Raw genomic sequence first — 15,529 nt, 5'->3', positions numbered from 1 at the left:
CCAACCTAAGATGACTGCTTTGCTATGCTATACTATACTTTGCTATGAGCACTTGTGTGCCCATGGCTCCCTACCAGTGTAAGATGACTGCTATTCTATGCTATGCTATGCGCACTTGTGTGCCCATGGCTTCCTAACAGCGTAAGATGATTGCTATGCTATGCTATGTGCACTTTTGCACCCTTGGCTCCCTACCAGCATAGATGATTTCTATGCTATGCTATACGCACTTGTCTGAGATGATGTGGTGCCATTAATTTCTGAAGACTCTCCCTTCCAGGGACATGGGGAAACAGAGGTGACATTATAGAATGCCTTTATTTAATTGCTTCAGTTTTCCAGTCACTGGGGCCTCAATTCCTTAAAGGAGGTGTTCCACTTGAGCCAGGCCCCACTTCCCCTTTCTTGAGAAAGATATAACCTTTAGTTAATTAACTCCTTTCATCTAACTAGTTTTTTTTTTTATCTCTCATACAAGCTTAATACTGACCTTGGTTGGAGAAGTGCTGGAGCCTGAGTTTCATGTAGGAGAATTTCAAGAATGGAAAGCACAATTTGGTTAACAATTTCAACAATTTATTGATTATTTAAAAGGCTTTTCCTTGAACTTTCTGATCATTAATTCAAACTGATTAGATAAACACTGCATGCATTGACATAAATAAGTATAACAAGCAAGTAAACATAAGAGGCTTTTAAACCTGGCCAGCAGACTCTAAAAGTGAAAATGAAAGAGAGAGAGAGAGAGAGAGAGAGAGAGATTCTCATCAAACTGGAGAAAGTTTCCACATGTGATAGTTCTGGCTGCGTAAATCCTGGACTTCAGCCAATCAGAGTCCTGGTCAGCCCACAGGGTCCTAGGCAGAATGTCTGTTCCTGGGTGAGACTTCTAAAGTCTACCTGAGTAAGGATCAGTATTTATATGGGGTCCTCTAGGAGTTGAAGTTCTTCTGTGCACATATTCAAGAGGTGTTAGTTCCTGGTTATGGGCATATGGTCTCCTTATTGATTAATGTATCACAAAGCATTCCAAAGGAGAGTTCCCATCTCCCTGTGAGGGTTTCTTGATGTCTGCAGATTATCTTTAACCAGGACCTGGGCCAAAATGTCTAATTAGCTATTTGTATCTTTACTTTGTCAGAGATAGTGTTGTTTAATTGTAACTTGAGTTGAAGATGTCACCGTCAATGATATGCAGTTGCCTGCCTCGGTTATGGTTCAGTCTCACTTCTACATTTATTTCCCTTACAGAGTGCTTCCAGTTCTATCTAGTGAGCTATTTAAGAAGTAAAAAGAAAAGTAAAAAAAGCCTTTTCAGAGCTGGAACCCTGCTCCTCAGGTTTGTCCATCAAGAGCTTGAGTTGGTATGTGGCTCTATGTATCTCCAGGCTCTATGTGCCTCCTTTTCTTGGGGTTAAGTCCTTTTCCAGTACTTTGTGATGTTCAACTCAAAAGCCTCTTTTTCTTCTCTGTTAGCTCTGTCCCCTCTCTGGTTGGACAAAAAGTCCTGGATCCTTTAGTACTTATTCCAGGTTTATCTGTGCTGGGGGCCTGTTTTAAGTAGTCAAAATTTGTTAATTAATTTCACAATTGGACTTGGTTGAGTTGAGCCCTTCCTGATAGTAAAGTATGTTTCCCTTCTCCTGGGGGAACAAACCTGCTATGTCCATGAGGGTAGGACACCAGCCTCCATGGCTTGGGGGACTTACAGTTCTGTGTGGGAACTCAGCCATTCCACTTGGTCCAGACTGGTGTATGTTGTGTGTCCTGTCACTAATGTTCTTCCAGCAGGTGTTTTGCATTGTTTCTGGATATTTACTAGCTGCTATAGAGGACAAACTAAATTCCACACCTTACTGTGCCACCATTTTTCCCACCTCCTGTTGACTCATACGAGCACTTGGGGCTCAAACTGAGACCCTATAAATGTTTCATGTACTAGGTTTGCCTTCTTGGAACATATAATTCCCAGATGGTTCTAGATTAGATAAATCCTGAAACTCAGGAGGACCAGCCTCTCTAGGCTTACCATAGTGTGGACACCCCTTGTCAACATGAAAAATTCAGAACAGGCATTCCCCAAAGTTTCCTATAGATTGGGAGAAGTATTAAAAGAGGAGGAGAAGATATAACAGAGAAAATGGGATTTAACAAGTGAGTATGACTGCTGAATCACTATATTAATATTCCTTCTGGACTCCAGTGTTTGGGAGCAGCTAGAAGGAAAAATCTAAGATGTTGGAATAAGAAACATTAAGCCCATAAGAAATTCTGAGCTCTGTTCTGTAACTGCTTATTGAAGTATGCTTTGAAAATTATTGCCTTTTTCTTTCTTTGCTTTGTATATATTTTATATTTTACAATAAAAAGCATTTTAGAAAGTGTATGCAAAGACAGTGGAACTGGCTGGCCTGAAGACAGTTAAAAATAGAAAATGAAGTGTGAAGGCTAGAAGACCTCTTTAGTTAACTTACAAATAAGTCTATTTTTCTGCAGTAGAAAAGAAGAAAAGGCTACAAAGTTCATGACTTGAGAGCTGAGTTCTTCAGTTTAAGAAAGTGATGAAAGTTCAGTCAAGGCAAATCTCTTATGCCATTGTCAGACCTCTTGGATGGTAAAACCTGGAACCCTGACAGATGGGAAGGGGGAATCTGGGTAGTTTCCCTGCAAAGACTTTGACTCTCTAGATCTTCTGAGTCCTCAGAGCCTGCAGAGGGGTCCTTGGCTACGTGTTAAGAGCAAGAAATTCTACTTCATGGAAAGATACAGCTAAGACCACTCTTTCACGAGGCAGAAAGCATCCCTTGGTAATCTGTTCGTACCCATTCTCTTAGTGGCCAGGCCAGTAACTAAGGATAAATCACAAAAAAGCTCAGCTAGTGATTTGCTGGACAAAATAAGAGAGGAAAAGAACCATACCCAAAAGAGTTGTGTACAAACAGGAGTTAGGGTAGACAGGAGTTAGGGTAAGTGCTCATGGAACTGGACTTTAAGGATGCTTAATCAAAGGAATGTAGGACACAGTATTGGATGAGGGAGAGTTTATTACCTGCAAATATGCTTTTGGGATACAGGATATAAGACTCTTCCTGGAAAGGACACCGTGCTGTTTTTTTTTTTTCGTTGTTTTTTTTTGTTTTTTCACATGGGCAGGCACCAGAAATTGAACAAGGGTCTCCAGCATGACAGGTGATAACTGTGCCTGCTGAGCCACCGTGGCCCACCCTGTGCTGTTTGGAAATGTTATGTACCACAGAAAAGCCATGTTCTTTTAATCCAGTCTTGTAAGGAAAGACCTGTTGTTGGGTGGGACATTTTGATGAGATTATTTCTATGGATACGTAACCTTGTGCATTCAAGGTGGGTTTTAATTAATTTACTGGAGTCTTTAAAAGAAGGAAGGGGGGGAGAGAAAGAGAGAGAGAGTTCAGAGCCGACACAGAGAGCAGAGAGGTGAAACCATGAGACTGGTGTTTGGAGATGCAGAAAGAAAATGCTCCAGCAGAAACCAGAAAGAGCCATTTGAAACCAGAAACCAGGAGAGAAAGAGAGCAAATGTTGCCATGTGCCTTCCCATGTGACAGAGAAACCTTGGACAGCATCAGCCTTCCTTCAGAATAAAGGTACCTTTCTCAGAATGCCTGTTTGGACATTTTTATACCTATAGAACTGTAAACTTGTAACTTAATGAATCCCCTTTGTAAAAGCCAATCCATTTCTGATATACTGCATTCCAACAACTTCAGCAAACCAAAATGGATTTTGGTACCAGAGAAGTGGGGTGCTTCTGAGTTTACAAATACAAAACATGTTGGAATGGATTTTAAATGGATAAGGGGAAGATTCTGGAAGAATTTTGATGTGCTTGATAGAGAAGTTCCGGATTATTTTGAAGAGACTCTTGGTAGAAAAATGGACTCTAAGGGTACTCCTGATGAGGCCTTAGACAGAAATGATGAATGTATCATTGCAAACTGGAAGCAAGGTGACTGTTTCAGCACAGAATTTGACAAATTTGAGTCTTGGTGCTTGATAGAAGGACATTGAAAATGATAACCTGGAATACTTAGCTGAAGAGATTTCCATACTAAATGTGGAAAATGCAGACTGGCTCATCCTTACATCTTATTATGTGACAGGAAAGGGATATGTTGGGAAGTGAAATCTTGAGAAAGAAATCAGAAATTGATGGTCTGTAAAATTCTGGGCTTCTAGAAAGTGAAACCCCAGAGAATAGTGTCCCACATGAGGATTTAACCAAACATGGAAGCAGTCAGTCCTTTCAGCACAAGACAGGATTGGAGATGAAGTTATCCAGGAAGGATTTGTGGAAAGTCCTATTGTCTGGTAGTTATGACCCTTGTGTGCTGCATGGCAAACTGAATAGTTTGTTGCAAAATCTGTATGAACAGAACCATGGCCAGCTTGGACAGAAAGGGACAGATTGTAAAAAGACAGAATCATAGATGCTAAGGCCTGGAGCCATGAAATCCCAACACTTCATACACCCACCCACCATGTGGGAGGGGCCAGTTGTGCACCCCCCTCCCAGCACTGTACTTGCTATTTTTTAACTTTCACTCATCAAAATTTCAAACATATGCAATAAAGTGAGTAGTATAATGAAATTTTGTTTCCACCACTCAATTTAAAAAAAAAAAATTTACTCATGACCACTCTGGAATCATGTGCACACATCCCTCACGTAATTCTCCTCCAGATTACTAGAAACAAATGTTGTCACTCAGGACATAGTCTAAAAGATAAGGATTCTTTTAAGTCTTACAACAATAACCCTTATCATTTTAAGATAATCAACAAAAATTCTTTAAAATCATAAGATATCCAGTCAGTATACAAGTTTTCCCAATTGTCTCATAATATTTTCACAAATTTGTTTGTCAGTATCCAAACTAAAATCCAAAAATTCCATTTTTTAATATATCTCCTAATATAAATCCCTTTTAGATAGCCCTTTTTTTTCCGCATGGGCAGGCACCAAGAATTGAACCTGGGTCTTTGTCATGGCAGGCAAGAATTCTGCCACTGAGCCACTGTTGCACTGCCCTCTCCTGAATATCTTTTAACCCATATGTTCCTGCACCCATATACTTTTATTTAATCTTGGTTTTTATTTACTGCAAAGCTGAACCATCTATCCTGTACATGTCCCACAGTCTGGACTTCGCTGATTGCATTTCATGTCATTTAACATATGTCCCCATATTTCTGTAAACTGGTGTTAGGTCTTGATAAAATTTGGTCCTGTTCCTTTGTCCCTTCATTTTTAGAGTTCTCTAGTATATCCTTTCAGGGCCTCTTCCAGTCAAGAAATTGAGCTTCTGTGCAAGGACTAAGGATTTATTTTAAACAATGAGGGGCAGCATTTCCAGTTATTTGCATGCATGTTCCAGGTGAATTTTCACTTCTCTTTTTACCTATTTGAGAACAATCTTAGAAGGTGGTCTTCAGATTGAAACATTTACTATAGCAGAATCATTTTTAAGCACAAAATTACTCCCCATGAACTTTTGGATTCCCACATTTGTAATCAAATTTTACTTCTCATTCCAAGATTGTAGTCCAGGAAACAAAGAATATCTTTTATTGTTTTCTTTAATTAATAAAAAATAAACCAGTTGTCTTTCCATTTTTCCAGACTATTTGGCTGAGTTTGGAGAAGGTAAAATAAATTGTTCTCAAAAAGTCCTCAGAGAACAGTAAGTGCAACCACACTGTCTCCTACCATTCTTGGTCTCTAAAATTCATTATCTTCATAAACAACTCATTGCAGAAAGATTGACATCTGTAATATTGCTGAAACTTCATTTCTATTTTGTCCTTTTTTTCTCTTTAAGAATGGAGGAACTAGACCTGACAAACTGAACAAACCTTAAAGGGCAGAAGAGGAAAATCGACTTTAGCTTGGCAAAAAGATCATCAGTCCACAGGGGCTGTGGAATCTCCCTACTTGGTCTGAGCATCTAAGGGAGTCACAGCAATGCTGCAAACACAAATAGAGCAGGGGAGTGCTTGGCCACACTTCTGAGCCTTTGGGGAGACTGTGGGAACAAGAGTGTATGTGGACCGCACACCCTTTTGGGAGCTGGGTTTTGCTGAGGAGGAAAGGTGCTTCTTATCTTCCTACTTTTACCATGTTTGGCAAGTTTTCCTACACGAAATACATTTGGGAGGGTATTTGATTCATTGCTTGTCATAGTCTTTTACAAATAATCATTTTCAATTGTCTTTCTTGTTTTTGTTTAAAGTACTTTAATTTGGTGAAATAGCCTTTAAAGTAATATCTAAATATTAATCAGGAAATAATTAGATGGTTGATTGACTAAATTAAACTTTTTTATTTTCAGACTGGTAAGAGTAGATATGGACACATGAAGAAAATGCTCTTTAGGATTGAGATACTAACTTTCTTCACAACTAAATCTTGAGTTTTCAAAAGCTGTAATAGGTCAGTTATTGAAGAGTCTTATTGATTGCAATCTGGAGCATCCTGGAACAGCAGGCGAGTAGTCTATTGTAAGCAGCTGACAGACGTAGTGACCAGACGGTGTTGGCCCTGCTCTTGAATGGGCCCATCTTTCAGGGCAAGAAGCAAGGCTGGTGGATGGGCCTGAGGGTGCCCAGCACTTTGGACCTGGAAGGGGCCCCAGGGTCATTTTGTTGATGTGAGAGCTGGGCATAGGGCCAAGCACCAGTCCAGCATCACGCGGCTACTCAGAGGCAAAGCTGGAAATGAGCTGGTGGATCCTGCCTGGCAACTCTGCAGAGTCCTGATGACACACTAAGTGCTTGAGGTCAGCAGTGAGACCAAGGCTATCACCACAGAATAGCCACACATGAATGTTATAGTGTGTTTATGGCACAACATAGACTTCATGTGTAAGGCTGCCTTATTAAATGTTTTCCTGCTTTTATGATTGCACATGTGGAAATCATGGCATGGTCAGGAAAGTGGTGGATGATACAGAAACCTACAGCAATACAGCACCAGTTGCATCTGTGGGGTGGCCCCAGGGGGTGACAGGAACTCTCCCTCTCTCCTCCTGTACAGCCATGTGTTCCCAGGTGTGACTTTCAGCCTCATCCCTCTTTCCTGTCTGGCCTGGCTGTGGTCACCATGGCTTCTCTATTTCTGGGCTTCAGGGGTTCATGGAGCTGCCAAGTTATGAGTAAATACTTTGCCTGTTAAAATCCTCAAGGGCACAGTTTCTTCAGGGATTCAGTGGCATGTTGGACATATTTCTACTTTAGCAGTTTTTTGCTTTGGAGTAGCAGTTCCACTCTAGCATAGCAACTCTGCCAGGATAGGGGCCTCAGCAGCCTCACCTCCTAGCACAATGCCCAGGACACAGCAGAGTTACCACAGCGTGCTGCCAGCTGACTCACAACCAGCCACTGCTGTGCAACAAGGAGGGTTCCTGCTGTATTCCAGTGTGCACACCTGAGTTCACTCACTCTCTTAGCCATGCTGCTGACTCACTCAGATGAGGCCAAGAGGGTGGAGTCTTTGCTCCAACTGGGAGCCCTCCTTGTATCTGTGCAATTTTTAAAAACAGATTTATATGGACATTTTAACATTACACGCTGTGCAGGGCATAGGGGACACGGAATGAGAGAAGCAGGGGTCACAAACAGGAGGCTTGCAAGCTGGGGGCGTCAGGGGAAGGGGTGAAGACCTGCTGCACTGACACACTGTGGGGGCAGGGCCAACCTTGGCAGTATCGGAGCACCCCCGTTCCTCCTTTTTGGCATGTGTGTTCTGTCTCACTAACAAAGGAAGTAAGGTAAATGGTCGATTCAAAAGTTCTAGCTTTTTTTTTTCCTACCTGGTAATATATGCATGTGGTAAAAAAAAATCAAATAGCAAAACAGGGCAAAATAAGCTTTGTTTTAAAAATGGCAAGCAAAATGTACCCTGCTTTAATTTTTCTATTTCATCATCACCATTCTTGGAGAGATCCTGCTGGTGCTGCCACTGGTTCTCTTCTCAGAGGGGTTTCTCTTCTGTCCCAATAGCTGCATGATGATAAGGTCTTGCTGTGTTTTCATTTTAAGTCAGTAAGACTTGTTGATGCCAAGCCAAGAATGACATTTAAAAGCAGACTTCCCTCCTTTGGTAACAGCACTTAGCTCCCTTTTATGGCCTCTCTAGTCCTGCTCTGTTGGGTCACGGGCTGGGAAGGTCATGGGCAGAGAGCTAAAGTGGAAGCCAGTGCAGGCCAGGCAGGAGAATCCCTGCTTCTGGCCATGAAAGCTTCCTGCAGGCAACTCCTGTGCAGGACAGGGAGCATCATGTCTACACTGGTCTGTACCCCATGCTTCTCCATGGTCTTCAGTTGTCCACCCTCCACAAGTGCCCTGGCCAGCTTGGCATGCTGGAATCGCACAGCTCACATCCCTGAAACCTTTGGTCAGTTGCACTGTTGTGCACAGACTGTTGCCAAGGGACAGGTGCTGCCAAAATGGCCATGGCTCTCCCCACTTTCAGGGGAGGACGAGAGGCTGATAAACCTGCACAGAGTCCTGAGGGGCTTGGGAGGAGCTCAGAGAACAGGAAGCCACAGGAAGAGGCAGAAAGGAGCTGAAGGGTGGGGCTCTCCTTCCACAAGTGCCCTCAATTACTTACCAAATTAAAACAACATTTCTTTTTTAATATTTTTATTGCTAAAACAACATGCAAATACAAAAGTTCTTAACATGCTAACATTTCATACTTCGTGTCCAGTCAATGGCTCATGATATCACGTAGTTGTATATTCACCACCATGATCATTTTTTAGAATATTTGTATCACTTCAGAAAAAGAAAGAAAAAGAAAAATGGAAAAACCCATACAAAACATACTCCTTACCCCTCCTTCTCATTGACCCAATTTATTTTAATCTTTGTTACCCTATTATTTTTTTTATTTTATCCATATTTTCAAAATATTTCTATTATAAATAATGAAGACATACGAACATTTTTGACATGCAAATATTCTTGACATACATTCTTGACATGGTTACAATCAATGGCTCACAGTATCATCACATAGTTGTGTATTTATCACCATAAGCATTTTTTTTTAACATTTGCATCTTTCCAGAAAAAGAAAAAAAAATCATACATACCATACCCCTTACCACTTCCTTTCACTGATCACTAGTATTTCAGTCCTCTCAATTTATTTTAACCTTTCTACCCCCTATTACTTAAAACAACATTTCTTGAGTGGCCTCTTTTGTTCCCAGAGGTTGTTCTAGGAGGCAGGACTCCAGCCATCATGGAGCTTACTTTAAGCAGGGGCAACATAATAACCAACCAAACCACTAGGCCATTTCAGCTAGCAGTAAGTGCTGCGGTGGGGATGCCAGGTCATGTGTGTGTAAGGTGTGAGTGTGTGTGATGTGTGATTGCATGTGAGGTGTGAGAGTGCATGTGAGGTGTGAGAGTGCATATGAGATGTGAGTATGAGTTGTGAATGCGTGTGAGCTGTAAGTGTGCTCCCATGTGGGGCTTCTTCACAGAACTGCTCAGGCTTTTCGAGGTCACTGTGAGCAAAGAACCTGGAATGAAGAGAAGAGCAAGTTGTGAATAATTTGTTTATAAAACCGAGAGGTTCTCTCCTTTTCCTCCTGCTCAGGACACACAAGTGTGTGGGGTGTCCTCAGAGTGTGAGACCCAAGCCCTACTCCCCACTCACAGGGGACCAGGGAACCTGAGCGCCGCGGGCAAGGGCGGAGGTAGGGAAGTTCAGCTGGATGTGGCGTGAGGGCGGGCCTGAGCAGGGTGGGGGCGGAGCCTCGAGTTCTCACGGAGCCACGGCCAGGGTCAAGGCGGGCACAGGAGCTGAGCAGGGCGGGGTGGGTGGTGCTGCGTTCGGCTGTGGCTGGTTCCCTGCCTAAGCTCTGTGCATTCTTTCCTCTATCTGGAGAACGTCTCACAGGCTGGGAGGTGCTGAACCCCACCAGTGCAGGAAGGAAGGGAGCGCTCCCAGCACAGGGAACCCTGGAGGCTGCACTGCTACCCCCCCAGCCCCCAGTGCTCCCCGCCCTCCCCAGGCCCTCAGTGCTGCCTGTCACACCCTGCAGCTCTCCCGAATGAGCCATGTCCATCCCAGGGCAAATATCCTGGGCTCTCCGGCTTTTCCTGACCCTTGAGAAGATTTCTTCCATAGGAATGGATGCATAGTTCTGTGCCCTTTCTACCTAGAGCTGAGAAAAAAAATACAAATTTAATCTTCCTTCAGAAATCTAACTATGACGAGCACATGGGCCTCTGTGTATTCAGAGAACTGCCTGACAACATGTGGAAAGAGGCAGAGACCTGGAGAACAGGACATGGTGCCCTTTCCACAGTGCAGCTTTCACGCCCAGGCCCTCCCTGCTTTCCCCCTCATCTCCCCATTCCCTGGCTCCACCTGCTCATTCAGCTACCCCGAAGCCTACCAGTTTCTGCAGCAGCCAAGCCCTTCCCTGGATGTTGCTCACTTAGCCCAGAGCCCAGCACAGGGGCTCCTGCTGTCCTGTTCCAGGCCCGCAGGGATGCATCCTGCAAGTCTCGATTTAGACTTTGCTTCATTCCTGGGCAAGGGGCACTTCCTGGGCACTAACTCGGCACCCACTTGCTTTCTTTTCAGACTCAAAGCAGGGACCTCTAGCATAGGGGCTGGGCCGACTGAACGTCTGCTTTTTGCTTTCTAGGAGCTTACTGTCTGGAACGGAGGGCAGAAAATCACATGGAGCCCTGCAAAGCAAATAAGCAGCACTTCTCTCCAGCAGGTTTCTGTGAGGCACCACCCAAACTTTAGCTGCACACAGAGGATGAGGCCAGAGGTGAAGGGAGAGGCTGCAGAAGTCCCCAGGGGTTACGGGTTTTGAGATGATTGAGGACAGTGAGGAGGCAAAGGAGAGCTTTACTCAAGTGGATTTGGCCATCCTTAAAGCTATCAACCATGAAGCAATCACATGCAAGGACCCAGGAAAGAAGTCCATCCCTCCAGCTTCTGGGCCCCAAAGCATTGAGCAGCCTCATAGTTTCCAGGCTCACTCAGATTTCTCAATCCCAGCTCTGCAGCTAATCAGAGTGCAACCCAGCATGTTAAGTTCTCTGAACATCCACACCCTCGTGAGAAAGACAGGAGCAGTGGCAGAACCTACCTTTAGGAGTGCATGTGGATTTCATGTGGTCATGTGCACAGAGACTGGAACAGAAAATAAAAGTAGATCACAAGTCTCAGGAAAGTAAACTTAGTATGTGAGAGGTTTGTAGAGTCTCAGTTTATGCACTAGGTGTTCTTTAGGGTTACCAGGAATGTTGGTTGGGGTTTGGCAAACCATGGCAATTAGCAGTGTCTAGCTGAAGCTTCCATAAAAGTAACCTCCAGAACAGCTTCTCAACTTCATTTGATCTTTCCCTTATTTTGTTATGTTTCTTCTCCCCTTTTTAATCCATAAAGCCTTGTCAACCCCATGGTGCTGTCCTATATTGTGACACCCCTTTTCAACATGAAAAAGTTAGAATGGGCATTGTCCAAAGACCCCTGTAGACTGGGAGAAGGATCAAAGGAGAAGGAAGAGGCATAACAGAAGACAGGATTTAACAAATGAGTATGCCTGCTGAACCACTATAATGCTATTCTTCTAGCTTCCAGTGTTTTGGAGTAGCTAGAAAAACCTGAAAATGTGGGACTGAAACCACATCAAACTTTGAAATCTATTGTGTAACTACTTGTTAAAATGTACTTTGAAAAGTATTGCTTTTTTTGTATATATATTCCACAATAAAAACATTTTAAAAAGTAAATTATAAGGATGGCAGTCAGTAGCCATGGTAGTAGTAACAGTGGTACCAGTAGTAGTGATGGTACTAGTAGTAATAGTAGCAACATCAGTAACAGTAGATAGCCACAACAATAACAGCAGTGGTAGAAATGGTAGCCATATTGACAAGAGTAACAGCAATGGTGGTAATGTCAGTAAAAGCAGTAGCAACAGCAGTAGTGGTAACGTCACTACCAGTAGGCATAACAGCAGTGTTGGTGACATCAGTACTGGCAAGAATATCGGCAGGGAGTTAACATTAGTACCAACAGGAGTAACAGCAGTGGGGGATAATGTCAGTACTGGCAGGAGTAACAGCTGTGGGAGTAATGTCAGTACCAGCAAGAGTATCAGCAGTAGGGTGGTAACATCAGTACCAGTAGAAGTAACAGCAGTGAGGGGTAACATCAGTACTGGCAGGAGTGATGTCAGTAGCAACAGGAGAAATCACAGTGGTGGTAATGTCAGTACCAGCAGGAGTAACAGTAGTGGGTGGTAACATCAGTACCAGCAGGAGTAATATCAGTAGGGGTACTGTCAGTACCTGCAGGAGCAATGGCACTAGTGGTAACATCAGTACCAGCAGGAGTAACAGCAGTGGGGGTCATGGTACGAGCACTCTTTTAGCAGGATAGCATAAAGAAGCTTTCCTAGAATTGTTCTCTGGAAAGTGTCAAAAGGCCCATGGTTTTGCAGGTACCATTTTGTTCCCTGAGGGCAGCCCTCTACCATGGTTCCCTCCCCTCTGCCTCTACAAGGACCCACCACTAACAGAACAGGAGTCTGGAAGGGGGAGTACAGGGGAGGAAAGGGCAAAGGCAAGGGGAGGACTGAAAGACACAGGGAGGGTGGGTGGCAATGTCCCTTCCACGCCCATGCATACTTGCTCACCAGCAGGCACGTGTTTGCACTCCCCTCTCCTGCACACCCCCTGAAGCTTTGGGACAAGGTGAAAGTCTGGTTCTCAGATTTGGGCCCACCCTCTCATCACCACGGGGTGGGGTCAGGGCCCGGTGGTGTGGGCCTTGTGTCTGTGGGGTTCTGGGTTTCCTGGGAGATGAAAATGCAGCAGGTATGCAAAGGGAGGCCACATCAGGGCCAGCTCTGCAGAGCATTGGGTGTGCTCCTACACCCCAGCGAAGCCCCTGCCCCAGGTTCAGTCTGCCCTGCACTCTCCCTGTTTCTTGTCCAGCTGCTGTGTGCCTGCAGGGCCCTGCCACTGACCAGCTCCCACTCAGGCCTTAGAGCAATGCTGCCTTCCCTCCACGTTTTGGGCCAGCAAGGCCTATGCCATGTTCGGCGGTAATGGGAAATGGGCAGGACGGCCAGGATGTCTGGCTGCAGATGGGTTGCAGGCCACCCCCTCCACCCCCAAGCCTCCACACTCCAAACTGGACAGTCCCTAGGGGGGTAGGCCATGCCCACAAGGCACAGCACATGCAGAGAAGTGCGTTGGTGCCACGGGAGATGCGGGGGCTGAAACAGAAAGAGAGAGAAGGAGAGAGAGAGAGAGAGAGAGAGAGAGAGAGATCTGACCAATGTATTAGATTCTGGTTTTCTAGCTCTGCTCAATGCAAAACAGGCAAGCAGACAGTTCCAGAGGGAGCTGTATCCAAAGTCATGTAAAAACTTAACAAGTTAGATCTCCTGTGCGAGCCAGGCATGGGGTCCCCACGTCCAGTGGGTCCAGTGGGTCTGTGGGCACTGGAGGGCTGGGGACACACCAGATGTGGCCCTGGGTTCTACCTGCCTGCTCAAGGACAGCAGGCTTGGAGGTCCTATCCCAGCTGCTAGTGCACAGTTGACAGCATTGGCAAGTGCCTGTGGATGTAAAGACACTCACAAGCAAGCCAAGGACATGCTGATACAAAGCACCGTATCACAGTCACCAACATGCCAGGACTGACTTTGGCTTGCTGCTGGACATGGGTAGCAGTGAGAGAGGTTTCAGCAGCAGTGAGCCACTCAAGGTGACTGAATGATGGCACAGCATAGCTCTGAAGTCAGTTTTTCCTAAACAAATATACAAGACCATCCATTCACAATGTAATGCCGCATCTCCATTCTGGCTCCTCCAGGGACCCAACAGCTTTATGATGCTCATTTAAAAAGAGCCTCAAAGATGACGCAAACCAACACTCCCTTTGGGTCAAATACTGGCCCTTTAAAGTATCTTTTGGAAAAAATGACATTCAGAACTAGGCTAGTGAAAAAAACATACTAGCTGGAGAATCTTTTTGATGCCTTCAATGCAATACAGATGCAAAGCAAAAAGATTGGTTTCCTTGGGGATGACTGGCTCTGAGGGCACCTGAGCATGTCAGTAATGCTGGAATCACTGCGTGATTTTCAAGCAACCATTGGCACACAGAGGACCTCTGGAAGCTTATTTTTAAAAAGCAATAAAATGCAGAAAGTGCACTGATAAGCAGTATAATTGAATAAATTGATAGTTTCCTTGTTGGCTACAATTCTTTTAGTAGCCAAACTGCTTCTCTTTTTGTGTACAGTTGGTCACCAGAAACCTACAGGAATTCCTTCCCTTTGCTACTTCTCTCTTTTAAGTTTAAAATAAAAATTTGCATTCTCCCCTGAAGATTGTGGCTCTTAAGCAGTTACTGGTCTTTTTAAATTCTCCTCTGTTCTGGGAAATATGTGAGGTTTAAAACCTAGTGATAAAGAAATGCAATGGACAGCTGTCAAGGTGCCAGAAGCTCTGATTCCAAAGGGCAGTCTACACAATTTTTGTTATTCTTGTTCCAAGTGGGTGACAATGGCTCCGTGCTAATGCTGATATGTAATGGCCACAGAAGGCAGCCCAGGAAAAACATCTCTGATGAGAACGAGGCTCTTTTCCCACAACCATCTGCAAGCTGAAGTTTGCTGATGAGCACTCCACAAATTGTCACGTTAACTACCCACCTTCCAGTTTCAGGAGGAAGTCTACTCCCCCCAGTTGCCTTGGGCTTGAGTAGGAGAGAGATAATTATGAATTACTTTCTCCCTGAACTTGCTGCTGACCAAGCTGGCCAAAGTTGACCAACAAACTCTTTTCCACTTTCTACAAATTGTTTTCCCTAAGAACAAACACCAACTGTGCACGCCCTTCCCAGGCTGCAGGGTGAGTCCCGGGGGTGCTGGTGCAACTTCCTGAAGCCAGCTTCCCACTGTCAGCAGGACTCAAGTTTCTTTATTCTCTAGCCTAGTGGACTCCTCAGGTGTCAGGTTTTCCTCTTCCCACAGGATGGGGAGGAAGAGGACAGAACCCATTTGGGGGGGCTCTGTTCCCTTCTTTAGCCGGATAGTGACCCTGGCTCTCCCTCTTCAGCTATCTCCATAATTGATGACCTTCTGAGTTTATTGGTTCAGTAAGGCTTCATCAACCTGACACCAACTAGTGGATTTAGTCTAGTCCCTGAAGAAAGTAGCTACTTCTGTGGGGGAAGGAAGTCAGTCCAATTGTGACTGATTGATAGGACCTGCCAGAGTAACCCTGATCTATAAGTAAAGAACCCAGTGCACAGGAAGCTTCAGTGTGAATGAAAGCAAATCTGGGACCTTTGCAGAATATTCCCTTGACTAGATGTCTTCCTCACCATATAGCAACTCTGTTCTTTCTGCCAACTAAGATGCCCATTATTTTCTTTTAATCATGCTTAAGGACACTTGAGTTTTGATAGTTCAGTCATGAACATTCCTTTTAA

General features: G+C 44.4%; 1 long non-coding RNA gene across 2 annotated transcripts in view; it reads left to right on the top strand.

The window, feature by feature from the left end:
* Window positions 1-15,529, top strand: part of LOC143679187 (uncharacterized) — a 63,464-nt gene that overhangs the window by 36,473 nt on the left and 11,462 nt on the right. Inside the window, exon 3 of one of the 2 annotated variants that reach the window (XR_013173580.1) lies at window positions 10,707-11,773. The exons of the other annotated variant lie outside the window; for it this stretch is intronic. This is a non-coding gene — a long non-coding RNA (uncharacterized LOC143679187). Of the gene's footprint in view, window positions 1-10,706; window positions 11,774-15,529 lie in introns of those variants that run through there. 2 annotated transcript variants of the gene reach the window in all.

The sequence above is a fragment of the Tamandua tetradactyla genome, chromosome 4 (genome assembly GCF_023851605.1).
Source record: "Tamandua tetradactyla isolate mTamTet1 chromosome 4, mTamTet1.pri, whole genome shotgun sequence".
Lineage (NCBI taxonomy): Eukaryota > Metazoa > Chordata > Mammalia > Pilosa > Myrmecophagidae > Tamandua > Tamandua tetradactyla.
Note: the sequence above shows the minus strand (reverse complement) of the source record. Positions and strands in the feature narration are given on the sequence as shown.